Source organism: Aquarana catesbeiana, linkage group LG01 (genome assembly GCF_042186555.1).
Source record: "Aquarana catesbeiana isolate 2022-GZ linkage group LG01, ASM4218655v1, whole genome shotgun sequence".
NCBI classification, from domain to species: domain Eukaryota; kingdom Metazoa; phylum Chordata; class Amphibia; order Anura; family Ranidae; genus Aquarana; species Aquarana catesbeiana.
In genome coordinates, this window is record NC_133324.1 from 407,814,722 (window position 1) to 407,837,655 (window position 22,934).

The 22,934-nt window shown below is 46.2% G+C and overlaps 1 protein-coding gene across 1 annotated transcript in view; it reads left to right on the top strand.

The window, feature by feature from the left end:
• The first annotated feature begins 202 nt into the window (after window positions 1-202).
• KDM4C (lysine demethylase 4C) overlaps window positions 203-22,934 on the top strand; it is an 852,000-nt gene continuing 829,268 nt past the window's right edge. The window contains exon 1 of the mRNA XM_073635205.1: window positions 203-368. The gene's annotated coding sequence lies outside the window, so the exon portion shown is untranslated. The remainder of the gene's footprint in view (window positions 369-22,934) is intronic.

Sequence of the window (22,934 nt, forward strand, 5' to 3'; positions counted from 1 at the left end):
CAAGCCTTTGTATGTATGTATTAGTGCTGTCCTATCACACACACCTCATGAGGGAGGCCAGTGATCATGAGGACACAAGGACGTGCAGTAGGCGGTCAGCTGCGAGCGCGTTCCCGGTCAGCCGTCAGCTGTGATGTCGAGAGCGCGCTCAACCCCCCCCCCCCCTTTTCTCTTTCTTCTCACTGCCAGCCCCGCCTCTCGACACACTTAACCCTGTGTATTCCGGGACATCTTGACGTCACTGTCACGACGTCATCAACCTTAGCCGAGACAGCCGGAGCAGCGAAAAGCAGCGACGACACCGACTTGTTGCGGGGATCACGGCGAGTGCGGGGGAGGGAGCGGCGACATACGGGCAGTCGGAGCGGGTATGTGTGTGTGGTGATTTACATGGTGTCCAGAGCGCTGCTATTCCCCTGTGTGAGGGCAGGGAGCGGAGGGGCCTGGCACTCCCCCTCCCCCCCTCATTCCTGATATGTAGGGGCTCACCTAGGAAAAGTGTGTACCTCTGTCACGGTGGGGGTGTGTGTGTGTTTATTTACTATCTCCACACTGAATAATAATGACGTGAGGAGATTAGACAGGTGGAGGCGCTGCAGCTCCACATCAGCCATGTTTGTTGTGGGCAGGAAGTGGGGCTGTCATCTGAGCAGAACTTTCAGGATTTCTCTGCTTGTGACTTCTTTTGGCTGTTCTGAGAAGTGGGAGCTGTCACTGATCTTGTCTGTATTCCTAGTGCAGGAATGGAGGGGGGCCTGGAAAGTCACCAAGCATTTGCATGCTGCTGCTGGGCACATGATTGGTCACACCACACTGGGTAGAGTCTGGGTACACCACACTGGGCACGCAACCAGTCACACCACACTGGGTAGAGTCTGGGTACTCCACTTTGGGCACACGAGTCTGGGTAAACACACTGGGCACACAACCAGTCACACAACACTGGACAAGTCTGGGTAGACCACTGTGGACACAGGACTCTTGGTACACCACACTGGACACATGACACCATGCACACAGCTCTGGGTACTCCACACTGGGCACAGAATTCTGGGTAGACCACTGTGTGTACAGGCCATAGTACACCATGCTGGGCATACAACTGGTCGCACCGCACAGGGCGGATGACTCTGACTCTGGGTACACCACGCTGTGTACAGGACTGTGGGCATGTGACTCTGGGCAGACCACTGTGAGCACAGGACATAGTGCACACAAGTCTGGGTACACCACGCTGGGGATACAACTGGTTACACCACACAGGGTGGATGACTCTGGATACACTGTGCTGGGCACATGAGACAGTACACCATGCTGTGCACAGGGCTGTGGGCATGGGACTCTGGGCAGACCACTGTGGGCACAGGACATAGTGCACACAAGTCTTTGTACATCACGCCGGGCATACGACTGATCACACTACACAGGGTGGATGACTCTGGGTACACCACGCTGTGCATGTGACTGTGGGCAGACCACTGTGAGCACAGGACATAGTGCACACAAGTCTGGGTGCACCACGCTGGGGATACAACTGGTTACACCACACAGGGTGGACGACTCTGGGTACACTGTGCTGGGCACATGAGACAGTACACCATGCTGTGGGCATGGGACTCTGGGCAGACCACTGTGGGCACAGGACATAGTGCACACAAGTCTGGGTACACCACGCTGGGGATACAACTGGTTACACCACACAGGGTGGATGACTCTGGATACACTGTGCTGGGCACATGAGACAGTACACCATGCTGTGCACAGGGCTGTGGGCATGGGACTCTGGGCAGACCACTGTGGGCACAGGACATAGTGCACACAAGTCTTTGTACATCACGCCGGGCATACGACTGATCACACTACACAGGGTGGATGACTCTGGGTACACCACGCTGTGCATGTGACTGTGGGCAGACCACTGTGAGCACAGGACATAGTGCACACAAGTCTGGGTGCACCACGCTGGGGATACAACTGGTCACACCACACAGGGTGGATGACTCTGGGTACGCTGTGCTGTGCACAAGACTCTGGGCAGACCACTGTGGGCACAGGACATAGTGCACACAAGTCTGGGTACACCACGCCGGGCATACGACTGGTCACACCACACAGGGCGGATGACTCTGGGTACACCATGCTATGCAGAAGACTCTGGGCAGACCACGCTGGGCACATGACACAGTGCACACAACTCTGGGTGCACCACGCTGGGCACACGAGTCTGGGTACACATGCTGGGCACACAACTCTCGGTAGACCACATTGGGCACACGACTCTCTAGGAACATCACATTTGGCACGCGAATGGTCACATCACACAGAGTAAGTGACTCGCAATGGCACACAACGCTGGGTACATCACACTTGACACTATTCTGGGAACATCAAGCTGGGCACATTACTCTGGGCACACAACTGGTCACATGGCATTGGACACATCACACTGGACCCTCAACTCTGGGCACATCACACTGGGTTTGCTTTACCAAGGTTTATATGTGTTGCATAATACAAAAATGACCATGTTTATGGTATGGATTCTATTTGGCCAGCATTAAGACCTGTAGGTGTACAGTTCAATTAGGGCTCGGTTCACACTAGTGTGACTTTTTTGCAACTTTACACTCTCTGGCACTCCAGTCGCATCAAAGTAGTGCAGGAACCTTTTCAAAGTCATTGCGACTATAAGTGGCATAGATTGGAACAGTTTCCATTCAATCAATAAGCTGTGACTTGTCATGCAACTTTGTGTCCAAAGTCACATGACAATTTGGACTAGTGCGAACGGAGCCCAAAGTGGAACTAAACGTGTTGATTTCACTGTTTTGCAAAATGGTTCTATTAAGGGCATGCTATGAATGATAATGGTCCGAGTTGCTTGTCTCACAAGTGATCACGTGTGCAGCATCATGGCAAATATGGATCAGAGGATAAGATGGCAGCTTTCTTTGCTGTAAAGGAGAGGAGGATTTAGGTCTGCTTTACGTACTGTCCGGCCTTTTTCCTGCTTAAGAAACTGGTATTTTTTTTTTTCTTTACATTTGACTAATGTCCTGGTTTGGGCTTTGAGTGGAAAAGAAAGTGTTTGCTGTTAGTTTGTGTATTTTGAAAGCCAAACTGGACTTTGTGTAAATTGGCAAAATACATTTCAGGTGCTTCAAAACAAAAGGTGTGTTGGACCTCTGCAGAGAGACCACCGCAAGGGTCTCACTCTGCAGAATGATGGACTTCTCTACTGTACATGTCATTGCAACTACTTAGTGTACCCAGGTGAATTGTGCCTCGTGGTTTTATTTTTTTCAGGATAAATTGGGCTTTCTTTTGGTGGTAAACGATGATGGATATCTAATTGGATTTTTTTTTTTTTTAATCCTTCTTAAAAAATAGTGACCCTGGCACCTAGATCAAGCCCTATTTTGTCTATATCATTATTTTCTTTTATTTACTTATTTATGTTTTTACACATTTTGGTGGACATTCTTCTCCTCTGACTTGGAGAAAAATGTACTATGTATATTTTTCTCTATTTATTTGAAAGGAGAAAGAGAGTGGGGGGTGAGGGTGGGGGTATGACTGAGTGTTCACAATGATAGCCAGTCGCAGTTCCAGCACAAATCCCAATGTGCATTTATGTGGCTCTACAGATAAAGGCCCACTTCTGCAACACAGATTAAATCAGATCAATGTTCTCTTCTGTGGTGTTTTTGTTTATATTCTGCCTAATAGCACATGTGCCGTGTATGCTATGTTCTATACCTGCTTTTAGTGAGAATTGTCATAGATGCCATTGTCATTATGGGCTCATGCACAGGATTGATTAGGGCCATACACCACTCTGATTAGTATGTTTTATGCAGCTGGGTTAGCCAAGTGTTTCTGATCATCCTCTGACAGCAACGCTGGTCCTATATTATCCCATTTTCTTATTCAGTTACCTTGGACTATGTAGTACAAGGGCCTGTCTGATTGCATACAAATTGAAAGTGTTTGGGTTTGACGTTGTATTATATGGCTTCCTAAAGGAAAGTTGTACAAGAAAATTGTATAATGTATGGCCACGTACATTTACTTGTAAAATTGTCCATTAGATTTAACAATACCATATAATATGAGGTCAAACCTTTAACCCTTTCAATTTCTATGCAATCAGACAGGCTCTTGCACTACATTAGTTGAAGGTAAATCTAAAGGAAATTGATTAAGAAAATTGTATATTGTATGACCAGCTTAAGGTCTTTTTCACACGTGCTGATCCATTTTTAGACATCCGCTTGCTCAGCAGGGATCGATCCGTTGATCCCGCGCTGAGCCGGCGGATGACAAGTCCGTCTCTGCACACTGTGCAGAAACTGGCCTGTCAGATCTCCGTTCTCCTCTATGGGGGATCGGATTAAAAACGGACCGCCTGTCTGATCTGCCAGATGGATGGAAAATAGGGTTTCCATCCGTCTGGATTTAGTGGATCGGATCGGATGTCAGTGGACATGTCACCGTTGACATCCGTCGCTCCATAGAGATGTATGGGTGATTTGAGAGACATCTGTGGCGGTTCATGCACAGATGTCTAATAAAATCACCCCCGAAGTCACCAAAAGTAGTGCAGGAAATACTTTTGAGAATCTGTGTGGCGCCACAAAGTCATGTCAAATTGGCCCGATGTGAACGGGGGCTGAGGAGAATTTATCAGAACTGGAGCAGGCAGAATTGGGAGCATCTGTGCATTATAACCAGCAGGGTGGATTTGATTTAAATCAAGTAGATTTTATATTGCGATTTTTAAATCGCTAGCAAAAAGGCTTGATTTAAATAGACTCGATTTTTAACCACTTGCCGCCCGCCTTATAGCAAAATGATGGCGGTGATGGTTGTTGTGGTGTGTCAGTCTGACACACCGCAACTCCGATCTAGGTAAAGAGTCTCTGATGGAGACTCTTTATCACGTGATCAGCCGTGTCCAGTCACGGCTGATCATGATGTAAACAGGAAGAGCCGGTGATCGGTCTTTCCTCACTTGCTTCTGTCAGACGCGAGTAGAGGAGAGCCGATCGACTGCTCCTCTGACAGAGGGGGTCTGTACTAATTGATTATCAGCGCAGCCCCCCTGAGGTTACCCACACTGGACCACCAGGGACGCCACTAAGACCACCAGGGATGCCACAACCATGTATGCCACCCTAGACCACAATGGATGCCAATCAGTGCCCACAATGGGCATCACTGGCAGGTCTTATTGTTTGGCACTGATTGGCATCCATCAGTACCATACATTACAGTACTTGAGTGCCGCATATTAGTGCTCATTGGTGCCCATCAGTTACGCCTTATCAGTGCCCGTCAGTGTAGCCCCATCAGTGAAGGAGAAAACTTATTTACAAAGTTTTGTAACTGAAACAAAAAAAAAAACATTTTCTCCAAGCGTCTTCCAGGACAGCCCATGAGACCTTGGGCTCCTCCTACCAGGACAGGAAACGCGTCACCCCCACCAGATAAAAGGGCGGTCCTCCAGGCCCATGTCAGTTATTTGTGTTTCCTCCGGATGGGGGTGTAACATGTTCCTGGAACCTGCTCCCATAGGCCTTATAAGCAGGTGCTTTGTATGGCTATTTTCTGGGGCATATCTCTTACCTCTTCCTCTGCCAGAATCAGCACACCGCTGGTGAGGTTGGCTGTGCTGCTGTTCCCTGTCCTCAGTGCCTGGAGAGGGCCAGGACCGGTGTGAGGTCGGGCCCACTAGCGCAGTGCATTGCACTATAGCTCAGCTGAGCATCGGTTGTCCTTCCCTGCCGACAGCGTGGCTGATCTGAGCAGGGAATAGAGGAAGCCGCAGCGCTCGAGGGGGCGGAGCTATTGCGCTCCAAGCTGGCCCACAGGAAGTGCCTGGAGAGGGTTACTTCCGGGGCATATGACGTCATCATCGGGCGCCGGAGACGAGGTTCCAGTCTCCATAAACGGCGCAAACAGAGAACGCTGGCTGCTGGTGATTCTTGGTGTAAAGCCGCCAGGCTGTGGACGACCAAGAGGGGCAGAATGGATCCTCCTGCAGTACCTGCACAGGCAGCGGATGCGGTTCCCAACACCAGCACCTCACAGGTAAGCCTGGGGTGTTCTGTCACCACCTTGCTATCCCTGTGAGTGTTCCCTCCCCCCTCTGTAGTAGTGGGTGTAAGGGGACACATTTCCTCCCTCCTGCATGTGGTGTTACGGAGTGATTGGGTGGCTTTAATTACATTGTGGGTCATTTATTTTGTCTTGCAGACCAAGACTCAGGACAAGGCCCAAGCGCAGCCACTTAAAAGGAAATGTGCAGTTTGCGCAAACAAATTGAGCTCCTCGTGGAGCAAAGCAGTTTTTCGCACCTGTATAGAAGGCCTAGTAAAAGATGACCCGGTTGCCTCTTGCCAGAAGATGCTTACTTCTGTTAGGGATGAGCTTGCGTCCACCTTCAGTTCTTTTAGAACGCTTATTGACAAGCTCCAGACTCCAGCAGAGAGTCCGTCTTCACTGAAGGTGTCAGTCAGCACTCCGCAGCAGGCAGAGAGTGAGGACTCTGAGGCTGAGGTCAGATCTACCCGTTCTTCTCTGGAAGAATCGGGGTCAGATAGAGCCCAGAGATAGAGAATCCACTCAAGGCTCAAGATTTAAGTTATCTGTTGAGGATGTAGATGACTTATTAAAGGCTATCTATACTACCCTTGAATTAAAAGAGGAAGAGGTTCAGTTATCCAAACATGATCTTATGTATAAAGGATTGCATAAGAGAAAATCGAGTTTTTCCAGTTCATAGTTCTTTGGTTGATACTATTAAACTGGAATGGGATAATCCTGAGAGAAAACCATTCTTCTCTAGTAACCTAAAAAGGAGGTTTCCTTTTGATGAGGACACTGCGCAGCCATGGAATAAGAATCCCAAGTTAGACTCGCCTCTTTCAAAGGTTTCAAAAAACTCAGACCTAGCGTTAGATGATATGGGTACGCTTAAGGATCCGATGGACAAGAGGGGGGATATCCTTCTCCACAGAGCTTGGGACTCAGCGGTTGGAAACCTGAAACCAGCTCTGGCTTCCACTTGTGTGGCCAGAAATCTGGAGGTTTGGTTGACTCAGATTCAGTCACATCTGTCAGCAGGTTCCTCCAGAGAGCAAATTTTAAAGTATTGTCCTCTCCTATTTCAGGCAGTGGTTTTTTGGCAGATTCTTCCGCTGAGTCGGTAAGAATGTCGGCCAGGACTTCGGCTCTAGTGAACTTGGCCAGGAGAAGCCTTTGGCTTAAGACCTGGTCAGGGGACTCGGCCTCCAAGTTGCACCTTTGTGGCCTTCCTTTAACTGGCGATCATTTATTTGGCCCAGGTCTACAGGAGGCACTGGAACGCACGGCTGATAAGAAAAAGGTGTTTCCAGAGAAAAAGAGTTCCGACAGCCAGAAAATTTTTTCGTGGCCAAAGCAGGCAACAGAGTCCTAGAGAAAAGGACAGCAGGCCGAAAAAGCATTGGATTGGGCACAAAGGCAGAGGCAAAGGGGGAGTGCTGTTTAACCCTCCTCAACAGCCCACCAAGCCACAGTGACTTGTGTTCCCCGGTGGGAGGGAGATTGAGGGCCTTCATCTCACAGTGGGCAGCAGTCACTCTGAGCCCCTTCATCCTGGACCTAGTGACCAACGGGTACAGGCCGGAGTTTGTTCACCAACACGTTTGGTCACATTTCCTCCACAAGATCGGGAGAAAGCGAGGGCTCTGGGTCTCCAAATCGGAGACTTATTAGATCAAAAAGTCCTGATTCCTGTTCCTCAGTCGGAGCAGGGCAAGGGATTCTATCCCCATGTATTTGTGGTCAGAAAGCCGTCAGGAAAGTTTCGACTTATCCTGAATCTCCGGACCTTAAACAAGTGCATCAGATACAACCATTTCCGTATAGAGACGGTTTTTACAATCAAAAACCTACTATACCCAAACTGCTTTATGGCCCCGTTGGACTTAAGGGATGCCTATCTTCACATCCCTATCCATCCAGCCTTCCAAAAGTTTTTGAGATTGACAGTGAAGACGGGTATGGGGACCCGACATTTTCAAATTCAAGCCCTCCCTTTCGGTCTTTCCTCAGCCCCACGCATCTTTACGAAGGGGTTGGGGGAAGCGCTGGCTCCACTAAAGTTAAAGGCGATAACTGTTATCCCTTACTTGGACGACCTCCTGATAGTGGCAAAATCATACCAAAGGCTGTTGGAGGATCTTCAGGCTGTACAGGACTTCTTACAGTCCCTAGGCTGGCTGATAAACAAAGAAAAATCGTCCTTGATTCCGGCCCAGAAAGTAACTTATCTGGCTTACGATTTTTGCTCAGTGAACCAAAGAGTTTTTCTTCCTCAGGAGAAGATTACCAAGGTGTTCCAGACTATGTCAGCATTGCAGACCAACCAGTCAGTCTCTCTGAGACAGGTGTCGAGGGCAGTGGGTCTTATGACCTCATGTTTTCCTGCAGTACCATGGGTGAGACTCCGTCAGCGTCCATTACAAATGTTTCTTTTAAGAAACTGGGACGGGGACGTAAGGTCCCTGGAGTCAAGGATCCGGCTTCCCGACAGGATAAAAAGAAGCCTGTGGTGGTGGAGAGCTGGTCAGCACCTAGCAGGAGGTCTCCCATGGTCCTTTCCCATTTCCCGAAGGATTACCACAGATGCGAGTTCCTGGGGATGGGGGGCCCACCTCAGCAATGCAGTAACACAGGGAGAGTGGTCCCCAGAGGAGGCAAGGGCCTCATCCAATCAAAGAGAGCTGCTTGCAGTCCAGAGAGCCCTGCAGTCTTTTCAGATGGAGATCAGGGGTCACAACCTCCAAATTCTGTCGGACAATATCGCGACAGTCGCGTATATCAACAAGCAGGGAGGCACGAGAAGCCGGAGGCTTCAGTCCATTGCCCAGGAGATCCTTTCATGGGTAGAGGGGAATCTAGCTTCTATTTCTGCTGTACACCTGAAGGGGATAAACAATTGCCTGGCAGATTATCTCAGCCGTCACAGGATAGACCGAGACAACTGGTCCCTTCATCCCGAAGTCTTTGCAGACCTCACCAAGAGATGGGGTTATCCCGTAGCGGATTTGTTCGCAAACTGAAACAACCGCAAGACGGAGATATTCTTTTCCATGAACCCGGCAGACCAAGCCTTGGGGATCGATGCTCTGGCAAACCTGTGGCCTCCAGGCCTATGTTATGCCTTCCCGTCAATCAGAAGATGCTTGACAAAGGAGTGCTGCTATGCCGACCATCCATAGCCTGTATACTCCAGTTTTGATAAATGCCACCCATTGTATTATAAACAACTGCCTCCCACCATAATGCACAGATGGTAATGCTCTGTCTGTTATGATGTGCTGTGTTCTGAAAAAGAACAGGACAATGAGCTCCATTCACTAAAGCAGATTGCATGCGGTATGTAGGTGTCCGGACAAATTTTCCCTAAATACTGCATTCGGTCCTGAAACTGTCAATTCATTATGCCATTTTGCAGTATATACCGCAAAACGCTTAGTAAATACCGCATGAAAAGGTATTGAACTCAGTTCACCGAGGGAAATAAGTAATGCATGGGGTAATTGAGTAGTGGTCCAGGCATGCTGTAAATAAAGCGGAGCGCCATCCAAATGGGCAATTTTTCACTTTAAGGACTCGTTCCCCGCTTCTGTTGAAGAATTGCCACTTTGGGGAAGCGGATACCTGATTTTGAAAGGTACCCGCTACCACTCTGACCGCCTAGGCGATCGAAGCAGAGGTCAGAGTCTGCAGTCTTCTGGAATACGTGACAGGTCCCAGAAGACTGTATCCACCATTCACGATGAGCAGCAGGCACCCAGCTGTGAAGCCACAAGCTGTCACAGCCAGGTACCCATAGTTAACCACTTCGGCCCCGGAAGGATTTATCCCCTTCCTGACCAGAGCATTTTTTTACAATTTGGCACTGCGTCGCTTTAACTGCTAATTGCGCGGTCATGCAATGCTGTACCCAAACGAAATTTGTGTCCTTTTCTTCCCACAAATAGAGATTTCTTTTGATGGTATTTGATCACCTCCTGCCATTTTTTATTTTTTGCGCTATAAACGGAAAAAGACCGAAAATTTTGAAAAAAAAAAAATGATATTTTCTACTTTTTGTTATAAAAAAAATCCAATAAACTCAATTTTAGTAATACATTTAGGCCAAAATGTATTCGGTCACATGTCTTTGGTAAAAAAAAATGTCAATAAGTGTATCTTTATTGGTTTGCGCAAAAGTTATAGCGCCTACAAACTAGGGTACATTTTCTGGAATTTACACAGCCTTTAATTTATGACTGCCTATGTCATTTCTTGAGGTGCTAAAATGGCAGGGCAGTACAAAACCCCCACAAATGACCCCATTTTGGAAAGTAGACACCCCAAGGAAATTGCTGAGAGGCATGTTGAGCCCATTGAATATTAATTTATTTTGTCCCAAGTGATTGAATAATGACCAAAAAAAAAAAAAAAATTTACAAAAAGTTGTTACTAAATGATATATTGCTCACACAGGCCATGGGCATATGTGGAATTACACCCCAAAATACATTCTGCTGCTTCTCCTGAGTACGGGGATACCACATGTGTGCGACTTTTTGGGAGCCTAGCTGCATACAGGGCCCCGAAACCAAGCACCGCCTTCAGGATTTCTAAGGGCGTAAATTTTTGATTTCACTCCTCACTACCTATCACAGTTTTGAAGGCCATAAAATGCCAAGATGGCACAAAACCCCCCTCAAATGACCCCATTTTGGAAAGTAGACACCCCAAGCTGTTTGCTGAGAGGCATGTTGAGTCCATGGAATATTTTATATTTTGACACAAGTTGCGGGAAAGTGACCAATTTTTTTTTTTTTTTTTTTGCACAAAGTTATCACGAAATGATATATTGCTCACACAGGCCATGGGCATATGTGGAATTGCACCCCAAAATACATTCTGCTGATTCTCCTGAGTACGGGGACTTTTTGGGAGCCTAGCCGCGCACGGGGCCCGAAATCAAAGCACCGCCTTCAGGATTTCTAAAGGCGTAAATGTTTGATTCACTCCTCACTACCTATCACAGTTTCGGAGGCCTGGCGGTGCTTGGTTTTCGGGGTCCCCTACGCGGCTAGGCTCCCAAAAAGTCTCACACATGTGGTATCCCCGTACTCAGGAGAAGCAACAGAATGTATTTTGGGGTGTAATTTCACATATTCCCATGGCATGTTTGAGCAATATATCATTTAGTGACAACTTTGTGCAAAAAAAAATGTGTCTTTCCCGCAACTTGTGTCACAATATAAAATATTCCATAGACTCGACATGCCTCTCAGCAAATAGCTTGGGGTGTCTACTTTCCAAAATGGGGTCATTTGGGGGGGGGGGTTGAACTGTCCTGGCATTTTATGCACAACATTTAGAAGCTTATGTCACACATCACCCACTCTTCTAACCACTTGAAGACAAAGCCCTTTCTGACACTTTTTTTGTTTACATGAAAAAATTATTTTTTTTTGCAAGAAAATTAATTTGAACCCCTAAACATATATTTTTTTTAAAGCAAATGCCCTACAGATGGTGGATGTTTGGGTGTTTAATTTTTTTTTTTCAAACGCATTTTTTTTGGCTAAAAACACACTTTTTTCAATTTTAATGCACTAAAACGCACTATATTGCCCAAATGTTTGATGAAATAAAAAAGATGATCTTAGGCCGAGTACATGGATACCAAACATGACATGCTTTAAAATTGCGCACAAACATGCAGTGGCGACAAACTAAATACATTTTTAAATGCCTTTACAGGTTACCACTTTAGATTTACAGAGGAGGTCTACTGCTAAAATTACTGCCCTCGAACTGACATTCGCAGTGACACTTCACATGCATGGTGCAATTGCTGTTTACATTTGACGCCAGATCGACGCTTGCGTTCGTTCGCCTTTGCGCGAGAGCAGGGGGGGACAGGGGTGCTTTTTTTTTTTTTTTTATCATTTTTATTGTTATCTCAGGGAATGTAAATATCCCCTATGATAGCAATAGGTAGTGACAGGTACTCTTTTGAAAAAACTGGGGTCTATTAGACCCTAGATCTCTGCTCTGCCCTCAAAGCATCTGACTACACCAAGATTGGTGTGATAAAATGCTTTCCCAATTTCCCAATGGCGCTGTTTACATCCGGCGAAATCTAAGTCATGAAATGCTCGTAGCTTCCGGTTTCTCAGGCCATAGAGATGTTTGGAGCCACTCTGGTCTCTGATCACCTCCATGGTCAGCTGGTTGAATCACCGCGGCTGCATTCTCAGGTTCCCTGTTGGGACAGGAGAGCCAGAGAAAAACATGGAAGACGGTGGGGGGGGAGAGATTCCCTCCCACTGCTTGTAAAAGCAGTCTAGAGGCTAATTAGCCGCTAGGATTGCTCTTACATGAAAGCCGACCGCTAGCTGAAAAGAATGATACCAAGATGATACCTAAACCTGCAGGCATCATTCTGGTATAACCACTCAAAGTCCAGCAACATACCAGTACGTTGCTGGTCCTTGTTGGGCATATATTGTAAACTTAATTTTCATGCAGCCTGTGGGCTGAACGAAAAAAAGAGATTGATCGGAGGGTATGCCCACCATTAGAATACCTCCCTTCATCCACCCACTTCTAATGATGGGCATACATGCACCGTATATATATGCCGAAGCATGGGGGCATCCTCCCGCAAAAGTTAGGAGCAAATCGCTCCTCCGCCCTCTGCTGCCCCCACGCGTCGGCATATATGCTGAAGTATGTAACTGTGGTGATGAAATCACCTCCGACAGTGCTGGAGTCACGGCTTTATGTATCGTGGGAGCAAACGCTGTTGCTGTCAAGATAAATAAATCTGTGCTGCAACTGAATGGTGTACCTGCTAAGCAAATGATGGTTAACAATAAAACAAAGTAACATTACAGTATAACAGTAAGACTTACCATACCTGCAAAGCAAATACAAAAAAAACATAGTAAAAAATAAAACATTTAAGGCAACCTGTGCCTAAAATATATATATATATATATATATATATATATATATATATATATATATATATATATATATATATATATATATATATATATATATACCGAAGCATGGGGGCATCCTCCCACAAAAGGCGGGAGCAAATCGCTCCTCCACCCACTGCTGCCCCCACGCTTCGGCATATATGCTGAAGTATGTAAGTGTGGTGGTGAAATCATCTCCGACAGCGCTGGAGTCACGGCTTTATATATCGTGGGAGCAAACGCTGTTGCTGTCAAGATAAATAAATCCGCTCTGCAGCTGAATGGCATACCTGAAAACAAAAAAATGGTTACCAACAAAACAGTAAAGTATAAAAAAAATTGCATATCTGAAAAGCAAACATGGTAAAACATAATAACAATAAAACATTGCAGAATAGAATACAGTAAAAAAGAGCAGAATAATAGAGAGAGAATAGAGAGAACAATAAAACGACAACTATTTTTGTTTTTTTTATTTTATATTTTTTTTTTTTTGTTTTTTTTTTTTTTTAATTTTTTTACACTTTTTTTAGTAACTTTAACTTTTGTAACTGGTACCAGTTTGGGTCTCTCAAAATGCGATGGCATCTTGGGAGACCCTGTGAAAGTGTGTCCTAGTCTGTGCAATGCTGTACCCTAAGCTAATACTCAACTAGTGTATGGTAGCGTTCAAAACATTCACCAATGCATAGACCAGGATTGTCAGGACAGGAGGGACAATAATACCGGGTGTCACGCCTAAATCCGTGCTTGCTACAGACATAACATCTTCTTTGGGGGGCCCGTTGGGTAGGGGTACTTGAGAGGACATAAGGAAAATGCCTCTCATGCAGCCGGCTTACTGCATTTGGTTGGGGAAGGTGAGGTGGAGCACCGCCTGGAAACAGAAGGGCTCTGACGATCTCTTCCTGGAATTTAAGGAAGGATCCAGTCCGTCCTGAAGCTCTGTATAGCACATAAGCGTTCAGCAAAGCCAATTGAAATAAATAAATAGACACTTTTTTGTACCAGCGTCTGGCCTTACGGGCAACTAGGTACGGCGCCAACAACTGGTCGTTGAGGTCCACCCCTCCCATATTTTGGTTATATTCATGGACACAGAGGGGTTTCTCCACAACACCAGTTGCTGTAGTAATTTGGACCGTCGTGTCTGCATGAAGGGAGGTAAGGACGAAAACATTCTTATTGTCCCTCCACTTCATAGCGAGCAAATTATTACACTGCAAGCAGGCTCTCTCCCCCAGCCTAAGACGGGAATCTACAAGCCGCTGGGGAAAGCCTCGGCGATTAGGTCGCACGGTGCCACATGCTCCAATCTGATGATCAAAAAGGTGACTAAAAAGTGGCACGCTCGTGTAATGTCCACGTACAAGTGGTACCCCTTTCCGAATAAGGGTGACACCAAGTCCCACAATATCTTGCCAGCGCTTCCTATGTAGTCAGGGCAGTTTGTCAGCTCTACGTGACTATCTTTGCCCTCGTAAACCATAAAACTACATGTATAGCCTGTGGCCCTGTCACAGAGCTTATACATCTTGACCCCGTATCTGGCACGCTTGCTGGGAAGGTACTGTTTGAATGACAAGCGGCCAGAAAATGTAATCAGGGACAAAACGCAGACAACTTGATGGGGAGTAAACAAGTCTGCAAAACGTTGGTTGAAGTGGTTTACGAGGGGACGAATTTTGTAGAGCCGATCGTATCCAGGGTCTCCACGAGGACGACAGAGTTCATTGTCATTGAAGTGCATGAACCGCAAAATCTGCTCGTATCGTGCCCTGGCCATGGAAGCAGAGAACACGGGCATATGGTAAATTGGGTCAGTGGACCAATATGATCGCAACTCACTCTTTTTATTTATGCCCATGTTGAGGGAAAGGCCCAGAAAGAGCTTAAATTCGGAGACCGTAATTGGTCTCCAATCTCTGGAAAGGGAGGACTGGGGATTAGCGGCGATGTGTTGACCAGCGTATAAATTGCTTTGGTCCACAATAGATCTATAGAGATCTTCGGTGAAAAACAGCGAATGAAAATCCAGTGGCGTAAAATCGACTCTTTCCACCTGAATTCCGGGTTGGCCAGTGAATGGGGGAAGTACGGGTGCTGCAGAAGTGGTGGGTACCCAATTCGGATTGGCGAATGCAGCAGGAAGGGCACTATGGGCACGATGGGCCTGTGTTCGTCTTCTTGGTGGCAGCGGGACACTACTAGTGCTTGCCACCTCGCCAGCTTGAACTGCACTTATGGGACTCGCCACGTCACCACGTCACACTGCAGTGCTGGATATATGACCAGGGTGTACTAGGCCGCTGGTGCTTGCCAGTTCACCAGAAGGAATAGCGGCGCTAGTACTTCTCTGCTCCATACGAGGGACATGCGGTTCTTGCACTTCAAGGACAGAAGAAGAAGATTGGGGTCTGGTACGCAACCCTGTCGTCAGAGCTATCTGTCATGGAGCCGCTGTCCTCTACAGGATCGTATTCTGAGCCTGAATCTGACAGATGAGTGACTTCCTCTTCACTATCTGTCATGCACAGAAACGTGTAGGCCTCTTCACTAGTGTACCGTCGATTTGCCATTTTGGGCTCTAAATTTAGGGGTACACTAGTGAGACTCACAGGCAAAAAAGCTCCTGACTGTTAGCGACTGATTCAAAACGCTACCAAAAAACTGTTAGCGATCGCAGGGATCAGGCCTGACTCTGCGAACGCTGCAGTTATGTGTGCTTAGTGTTTTGTAAGTGTCAGTGATCGATCGATACTGCACTTGGGTGGGCTGCGCAGGGCTGGGCCGAGGGGCAAAACGCAGGTGCTAGCAGGTATCTGGGCTGATCCCGCTAACACTGCGTTTTTGGGAACCCTAAACTGCTGGGGATGCTAGTATAGATCTGATCGGATCAGCTATCGATCCGTTCAGATACTATAGCACTAAGGGAGGTGTATGCTGCGTGCGTGGGTGTTAGCGGTACTGGCGCTAAACTGATGCCTGGGGCGACGCAGACCTTATCTGTCCCTAAAAACGTAACTTATATCACTGCCGGGCAATTAGGGGGTTAAACCTTTAAGGTAATAAACGGCGGGTGCCCTAAAACTATAAAAAACAAACTAACTAACCAGCGTCGCCCTTAACAATTATATGGTGATCTCTGGTGAAAGGGTTTACTAGGGGGCAATCAGGGGGTTAAAACCTTTAGTAGGTAGTATATGGGGGTCCCTGTCGCTATAAAACACTGACAGCGAACCTATATACTTACCTCCCTAACTAGCGTCACCTGTGTCACTAATACAGCGATCAGAAAAATGAGCGCTTAGTGACACTGGCGACGGGGGGGTGATCAAGGGGTTGACCTTTTATTAGGGGGGGTACCCTGGACCTAAAGGGGGGCGCCCCAGACCTAAAGGGGGCTAACCCTAACTGCCCTAACACTTATAACTGTCACAAACTGACACCAGATGGACCCCCCGCCCGCAGGAGGCAGATCACGTACAGGTACGTGATTCTGCCTGCCCGTGCCATTCTGCCGACGTATATCGTCGTGAGGCGGTCGGCAAGTGGTTAAGATGCTGGTGCCGAAGAAAGATGACAGCTGGTGAAACTGACTGGGGTGAGCACACCGCTGGATCATGGGTCAGTTGAGTGACTGTTTTTTAAAGTCAGCAGCTACAGTTTTTGTAGCTGCTGACTATTTTTTTTCAAAGGAGCCTGGAACTCCTCTTTTTAAGGAATGAAAAGGGAAAAACAGTAATGCATAGAAAAGAAACCTAATTATGAAAATTATAGGGGTTCATTTACTTAAAGTGGATGTAAACCCAATGTCGTCCTTTCTAAACTACTGCCATAGGGGTTATCTATAAGGATATACATGCCTCCTGCATGTAACTTTACCTGTCAAATGTCTCCCCTCTCTCTATGAGAGCTGAAAAACTGCAGATTCTGTGGGTGGGTCTGTTGTCTGGAGCTCGGTGGGTGGAGTCGTGATGTCAGTAGACTCCCCGCCCACCTCTATACTCCCCTTGTCAATATGCATTTTCTCCTGTGTATTTCTTACACTGAACTTCTGCTATGATTTCTAACATCCAGTGAAAAGACAGGAAAATAACCACATGACTTCAGCATGACCAATTATGCTGAGGTGTGGAACAGCCAATCCTTGCAGAGCAGCAGAAGAAAGGGGTGGGGGAGGGAATTAAAAAATAACGCATGTTATTTTTAGGCTAGTGCACGAGATTTGTAAATCACCTGTCACTCACAGCAAGGGGGAGGATTTGACAAAGTTTTTCTCTGTTTGTCAAGATTTATCTCACTGAACAATAAGAGGATTGCTCAGAGCTGGATTAACTCTTTGTGGCAAGACTGGGCTCAAATGTTAGGAAATCTTATATTCTACATTATGACATAAAAAAAAAAAAAGTAAATAAAAATTTTCGGGTTTACATCCACTTTAAAGGAAAAACGTGTTTTTTTTTTTTTTTTTTTTTAGCTTTGGGCAAAGTGGAGAGGGATTAGAACACCTGTCATGTTTTTATTTCTTTCTGTGCCCCTTTTGGGGAGATTTACCCTCTTTGTCTTGTTTATCAGTAAAAGTGAAAGTAAAAGAAAATCACAAATTTTGGGTTGTCCCCAGAAAAGTAATAAAGGGGAAATCTTCCAATGGGGACACGGATGGCAAAAAAGTTCCTATAGTTCCTAAAATGCCTATAGTTCTACTTTAAAGTGATCGTGAAGGCACAAGAGTTTTTTACCTTCATGCATTCTATGCATGAAGGTAAAAAACCTTCTGTGAGCAGTTGCTTCCCCAGACAGCGATGTCCACGAGAGCCTTGCCCCTCTGGGGACTCGCACTCCTGATTGGACTTCAGTAGCAGTGGGAGCCTATTGGCTCCCGCTGCTGTCAGTTTCAGCCAGTGAGCCAATCAAGAGATGGATGGGGCAGGGCCAAGCCATGGCTCCGTGTGTAAATTGACACAGAGCTGCGGTTCAAGAGCGTGCCTGCTTGGGTGCCTTCCATAGCAAGCTGCTTGCTGTGGGGGCATCCAGCAGGAGGGAAGAGCCAGAAGCACCGGTGCGTGACCCAAGAAGAGGAGGGTGAGGGCTGCTCTGTACAAAAAAACACTTAACAGGGCAAGTAAATGTAACATGTTTGTTATTTTCATTTTATTATTTCTTTTTATTTTATTTTGGCTATTTTCGCAAGTATCGGTACTTGCGAAAATGCTCCGATACTGGAAGTGACGTCGCCTGGGAGCGGACTGCCTCCCCCTCCCCTCCGGACAGTGCCATCCCCGCCTCCTCCTCCCAGTGGCATCGCTAGGTGCAGGCCCGCCCATCCTAACGGCCCACAAGCCTTGGCTCCTCGCTGCACACCTCCCTCCTCCAGCTTTGACTTCCAGCCACACAGAGCACTGGATCCGGGCTCCCTCTGGCTGGATGCTGAGGCAGAGAACAGGGGGGCTCTGTATGAAGATACTGTACTAGCGGTATCCTGTTGTACTGAGCAGCAGGGCTCTCCCTATCTGTATCATGCCTGCAGTCTCTGGCTGTCTCCTGTATCATGCCTGCAGTCTCTGGCTGTCTCCTGTACCATGCCTGCAGTCACCCTTGTCTCAATGTCTCCCAATAACACTCCTAACTCCATTTAAACTCTCCCACCCCACAATCCCCATTTCACCTCACCCTCAACTACCTTGCCCTCACTTAACCCTCCCCTCCCACCCTGCCGTCGCTCAACTCCCGAACAACAACCCCCCACCACCTCCCAAACCACCCCTCTTCCTAAGCGATAGTTATCGGTATTTGGTATCGGCGAGTACCTGCAAAAAAGTATCCGTACTCGGTGTTAAAAAAAAAATGTTGCATCCCAAAACAAGGCTTTAATATCACTTTAAAGCAAATAGACTGTGAAATTTTCAAGTTGCTCCAGAGATTAGTAAATGAGGTAAAGTCGCTCTCTTGCGCTCTCTCGGTAAAGTATACTTCTTTTCTCCTGTCATTTTGCCAGATTTTTGTAGACTGTTGTTGTTGTGTTTTTTTTTTTTTTTTTGTGTATATGCAAGCATATACATAATTTGAAAACCTCTCAATCGCTGCAAACATAATATAATGCACATGCATATCACAAAGATCTAATCCTTTGTTTGGAACATATGTGATATATGTAGTGGGGATACTTTACTTTTTCACAATTATTTTTAGATATTTTCCCACTGACACCATTGATCTTTTATAAGGGGGTAATTCTTCCCAGTGAACATCACACTAATGTATCATAAGTTGTAAATAGTATTTTTTGGCAGGGGGTTTCCTGAAGCTGAAAACAACATATTTCAAGGGTTGAGCAGGGCCGCTTGAAAGTGTAACTAAAGACAAAACTTTATATTGGATAGAGTAATGCGGGGTTAGAACTCCTGTCAGCCTATTTATTTACTTATTGGCTGTGTCCCATTGCAGGGATTTCTCTTCACTTCCTATCCCATTGCCAAAACGGGAAGTAAGTGAGAGGAAATCCCTGTAAATGAAGGGAATCCCTTGCCCCCCTCCCCCAGGTCACCGGAACTAGTGTACCATTGAAATATTTCCCCTCTATTACTTTTCTGGGAATAAGCCCAAACTTTATTTATTCTATTTTTTTAAATTTCACGTTTAATAATAGTAAACAGTACAAGGACACAGACAGAAATAAAACCCTGATAGGTGTCCTTCTGTCCTTCTGTCCTTCCGTCCTTCATTTTTTAAGTTAAATTTTTATTGCATAATTCAGCAAGGCGTTAAATCTGACAGAGGCAAAGTAATAACAAAAACTTAGAGGTACATCTAAGGTTGTAGATGTACATCTACAACCCCCTCAGTCTAAGAAAGCGAAGAGGACGCATAGGTGTTGTAGTCACTGGAATATTGGAAATCGTGCCAATACCATGTTTTCTGGTATTGCTCCTCTTTCTGTCTCATTTCGGTAATTTTGTTCACCACAGGGATCCATTGACTCATCATCAGGGGAGGTGGGTTGAGAGTGGTGTTAAGTGGAGTAGACATGTCTCTGGCCTGTCTTCCAGACGTATATCAGTCAATCTAAGAATCTGATTCGAGTCCCAAAATGGGCAAATGTGGGGGCACGTACAAAAAATATGTAGCATGGTACCATCATTTTGATGGCAACACAGCACATCAGTGAGACTGCGAGGTAGATCCTGTATGAAAGGGTGCACACTCTGTACCATCGAGCCGAAACCTTATAGCCTGATTCCTGGAGCCTACAAGCTATGGAAGAGCGATGGGCAAAATACGTTGCCGTTTTTCATTGGTAAGCATCAGGTCTATGTTCCTCTCCCACTGTCGTAGAATGGGTGGCACGCAGCCCTCAGACGGCTTTTACAGGATGGAGTATGTTTTAGCGAGAACGTGACGTAGAGGGGGTGGGTCTAGACAATAATCCTCAAAGGAGGTGAGTAGGCCTCCTAGAGTCCCAATGTTAAATGGTGAACCTGCATGGCCCTCCAGTTGTCCGGGGGGGGGGGACACTCCATCTGTCTGATGTCATCTATGGTACCCCAGTGGTTTTCCCCGGATAAAGTGGCAGACTCTAAATTGGTTGACGAGTGAAATCTAGTGCACATACAGTGCCTTGAAAAAGTAATTATACCCCTTTAAATTTTCCACATTTTGTCTTGTTACAACCAAAATCGTAAGTGTATTTTATTGGGATTTTATGTGATAGACCAACACAAAGTGGCACATAATTGTGAAGTGGATAGAAAATCATAAATGGTTTTCAGCATTTCTTTTATTCATAAATATGTGAAAAGTGTGGCGTGCATTTGTATTTAGCCCCCTTTACTCTGATACCCCTAACTAAAATCTAGTGGAACCAATTGCCTTCAGAAGTCACCTAATTAATAAATGGAGTACACCTGTGTATAATTAAATTTCAGTATAAATATCGCTTTTCTGTGAAGCCCTCAGAGGATTATTAGAGAAACTTCGTGAACACATCACAAAGGCCAAGGAACACACCAGACAAGTCAAGGATAAAGTTGTGGAGAATTTTAAAGCAGGGTTGGGTTATAAAAACTATCCCAAGCTTTGCACACTTCACGGAGCACTGTTCAATCCCTCGTCCCAAAATGGAAAGTGTATGGCACAACTATAAACCTACCAAGACATGGTCATCCACCTAAATTGACAGGCCGGGCAAAGAGAGCATTAATCAAGAGGCCCATGGTAACTCTGGAGGAGCTGCAGAGAGCCACAGCTCAGGTGGGAGAATCTGTCCACAGGACAACTGTTAGTCATGCACTCCAGTGTGGCAAGAAGACAACCATTGTTGAAAAAAGCCTTAAGAAGTCCCATTTGCAGTTTGCGAGAAGCCATGTGGGGACAAAGCAAACATGTGGAAGAAGGTGCTCTGGTCAGATGAGACCAAAATTGAACGTTTTGGCCTAAATGCAAAACGCTATGTGTGGCGGAAAACTAACACTGCACATCACCCTGAATACACCATCCCCAAAAGATGCTTTTCTTCAGCAGGGACAGGGAAGCTGGTCAGAGTTGATGGGAAGATGAATGGAGCCACATACAAGGCAATCTTAGAAGATAACCTGTTGGAGTCTGCAAAAGACCTGAGACTGGGGCGGAGGTTCACCTTCCAGGAGGACAACGACCCTAAACATACAGCAAGAGCTACAATGGAATGGTTTAGATCAAAGCATATTCATGTGTTAGAATGGCCCAGTTAAAATCCAGCCCTAAAGCCAATTGCGAATCTATGGCAAGACTTGAAAATGGCTGTTCACAGACACGCTCCATCCAATCTGACAGAGCTTGAGCTATTTTGCAAAGAAGAATGGGCAAAAATTTCACTCTAGATGCGGAAAGCTGATAGAGACATCCCCAAAAAAACTTGAGCTGTAATTGCAGCGAAAAGGTGGTTCTACAAAGTATTGACTCGGGGGCTGAATAAAGATGCACGCCGCACCCCCCACACTGTCCAAAGAAAAGTACTTGGGAGCCTCACTGGGAGTGTCTTTCGTAGGCTCTTCAGGATACTGTTTCTCCCAAACCATGTACAGGCTTGTTGGTGCCAGCGCTTCAGTTCTCCCTTGGTCTTCTTCAACCAAGGAAGAAAAATGTTCTTTTAATATTTTGGTTATCGGGGTAAGCTGCGCACCCATATACTTTAGCCTATGACTTGCCCATGTGAATGAAAAGTTGCGTCATATGTTCTGAAGCCTTTCTGGGGTTATATTCATGTTCATCGCCTCTGACTTTTGTACATTTATTTTGTATTTGGAAAGTGATGCATATGTTTTGAGGGCTTTCAATAAATTGGGGGGAAAAAAATAAGTTGTCGGCATATGCCGCAACCTTATGATGGGTGCTCCTACTTTATAAGCCCCTAATCTCCTTGCTAGCCCTGATGTGACAGAGCAGGGGTTCCAAAACAAGAACAAAGATCAGAGGCAAAAGGGGCAGCCCCGACTAGTCCCGTTGCTCAAGGTAAAGGTGGAAGAGGCCGCCTTGTTGGCCAGGAGTAAATGGTATCAATCCACACACGTGGGGACCCATACCTAGGTACCTAATCGTCTGTCGCATAAAAGGCCAACTGACTCTGTCGAAGGCTTTCTCAGCATCAGCCAAAATCGGCATCAATGGAGTGGTCCTTGATCGGGCCATGTGGATCAGATTCAAAGCATGACACGTATTGTCTCTATTTGAGATAAAGCCCACTTGGTCACAGTGGACCAGTGGAGGGATAACTGAGGTGAGGCAGGTAGTCAGGACTTTAGTGAATATCTTTAGGTCAACATGCAGTAACGATATTGAGCGGTAATTTGCACAATTCAACCCATCCTTACCCTCTTTTGGAATCAAAACAATGCATGCATGTAGTGAGTC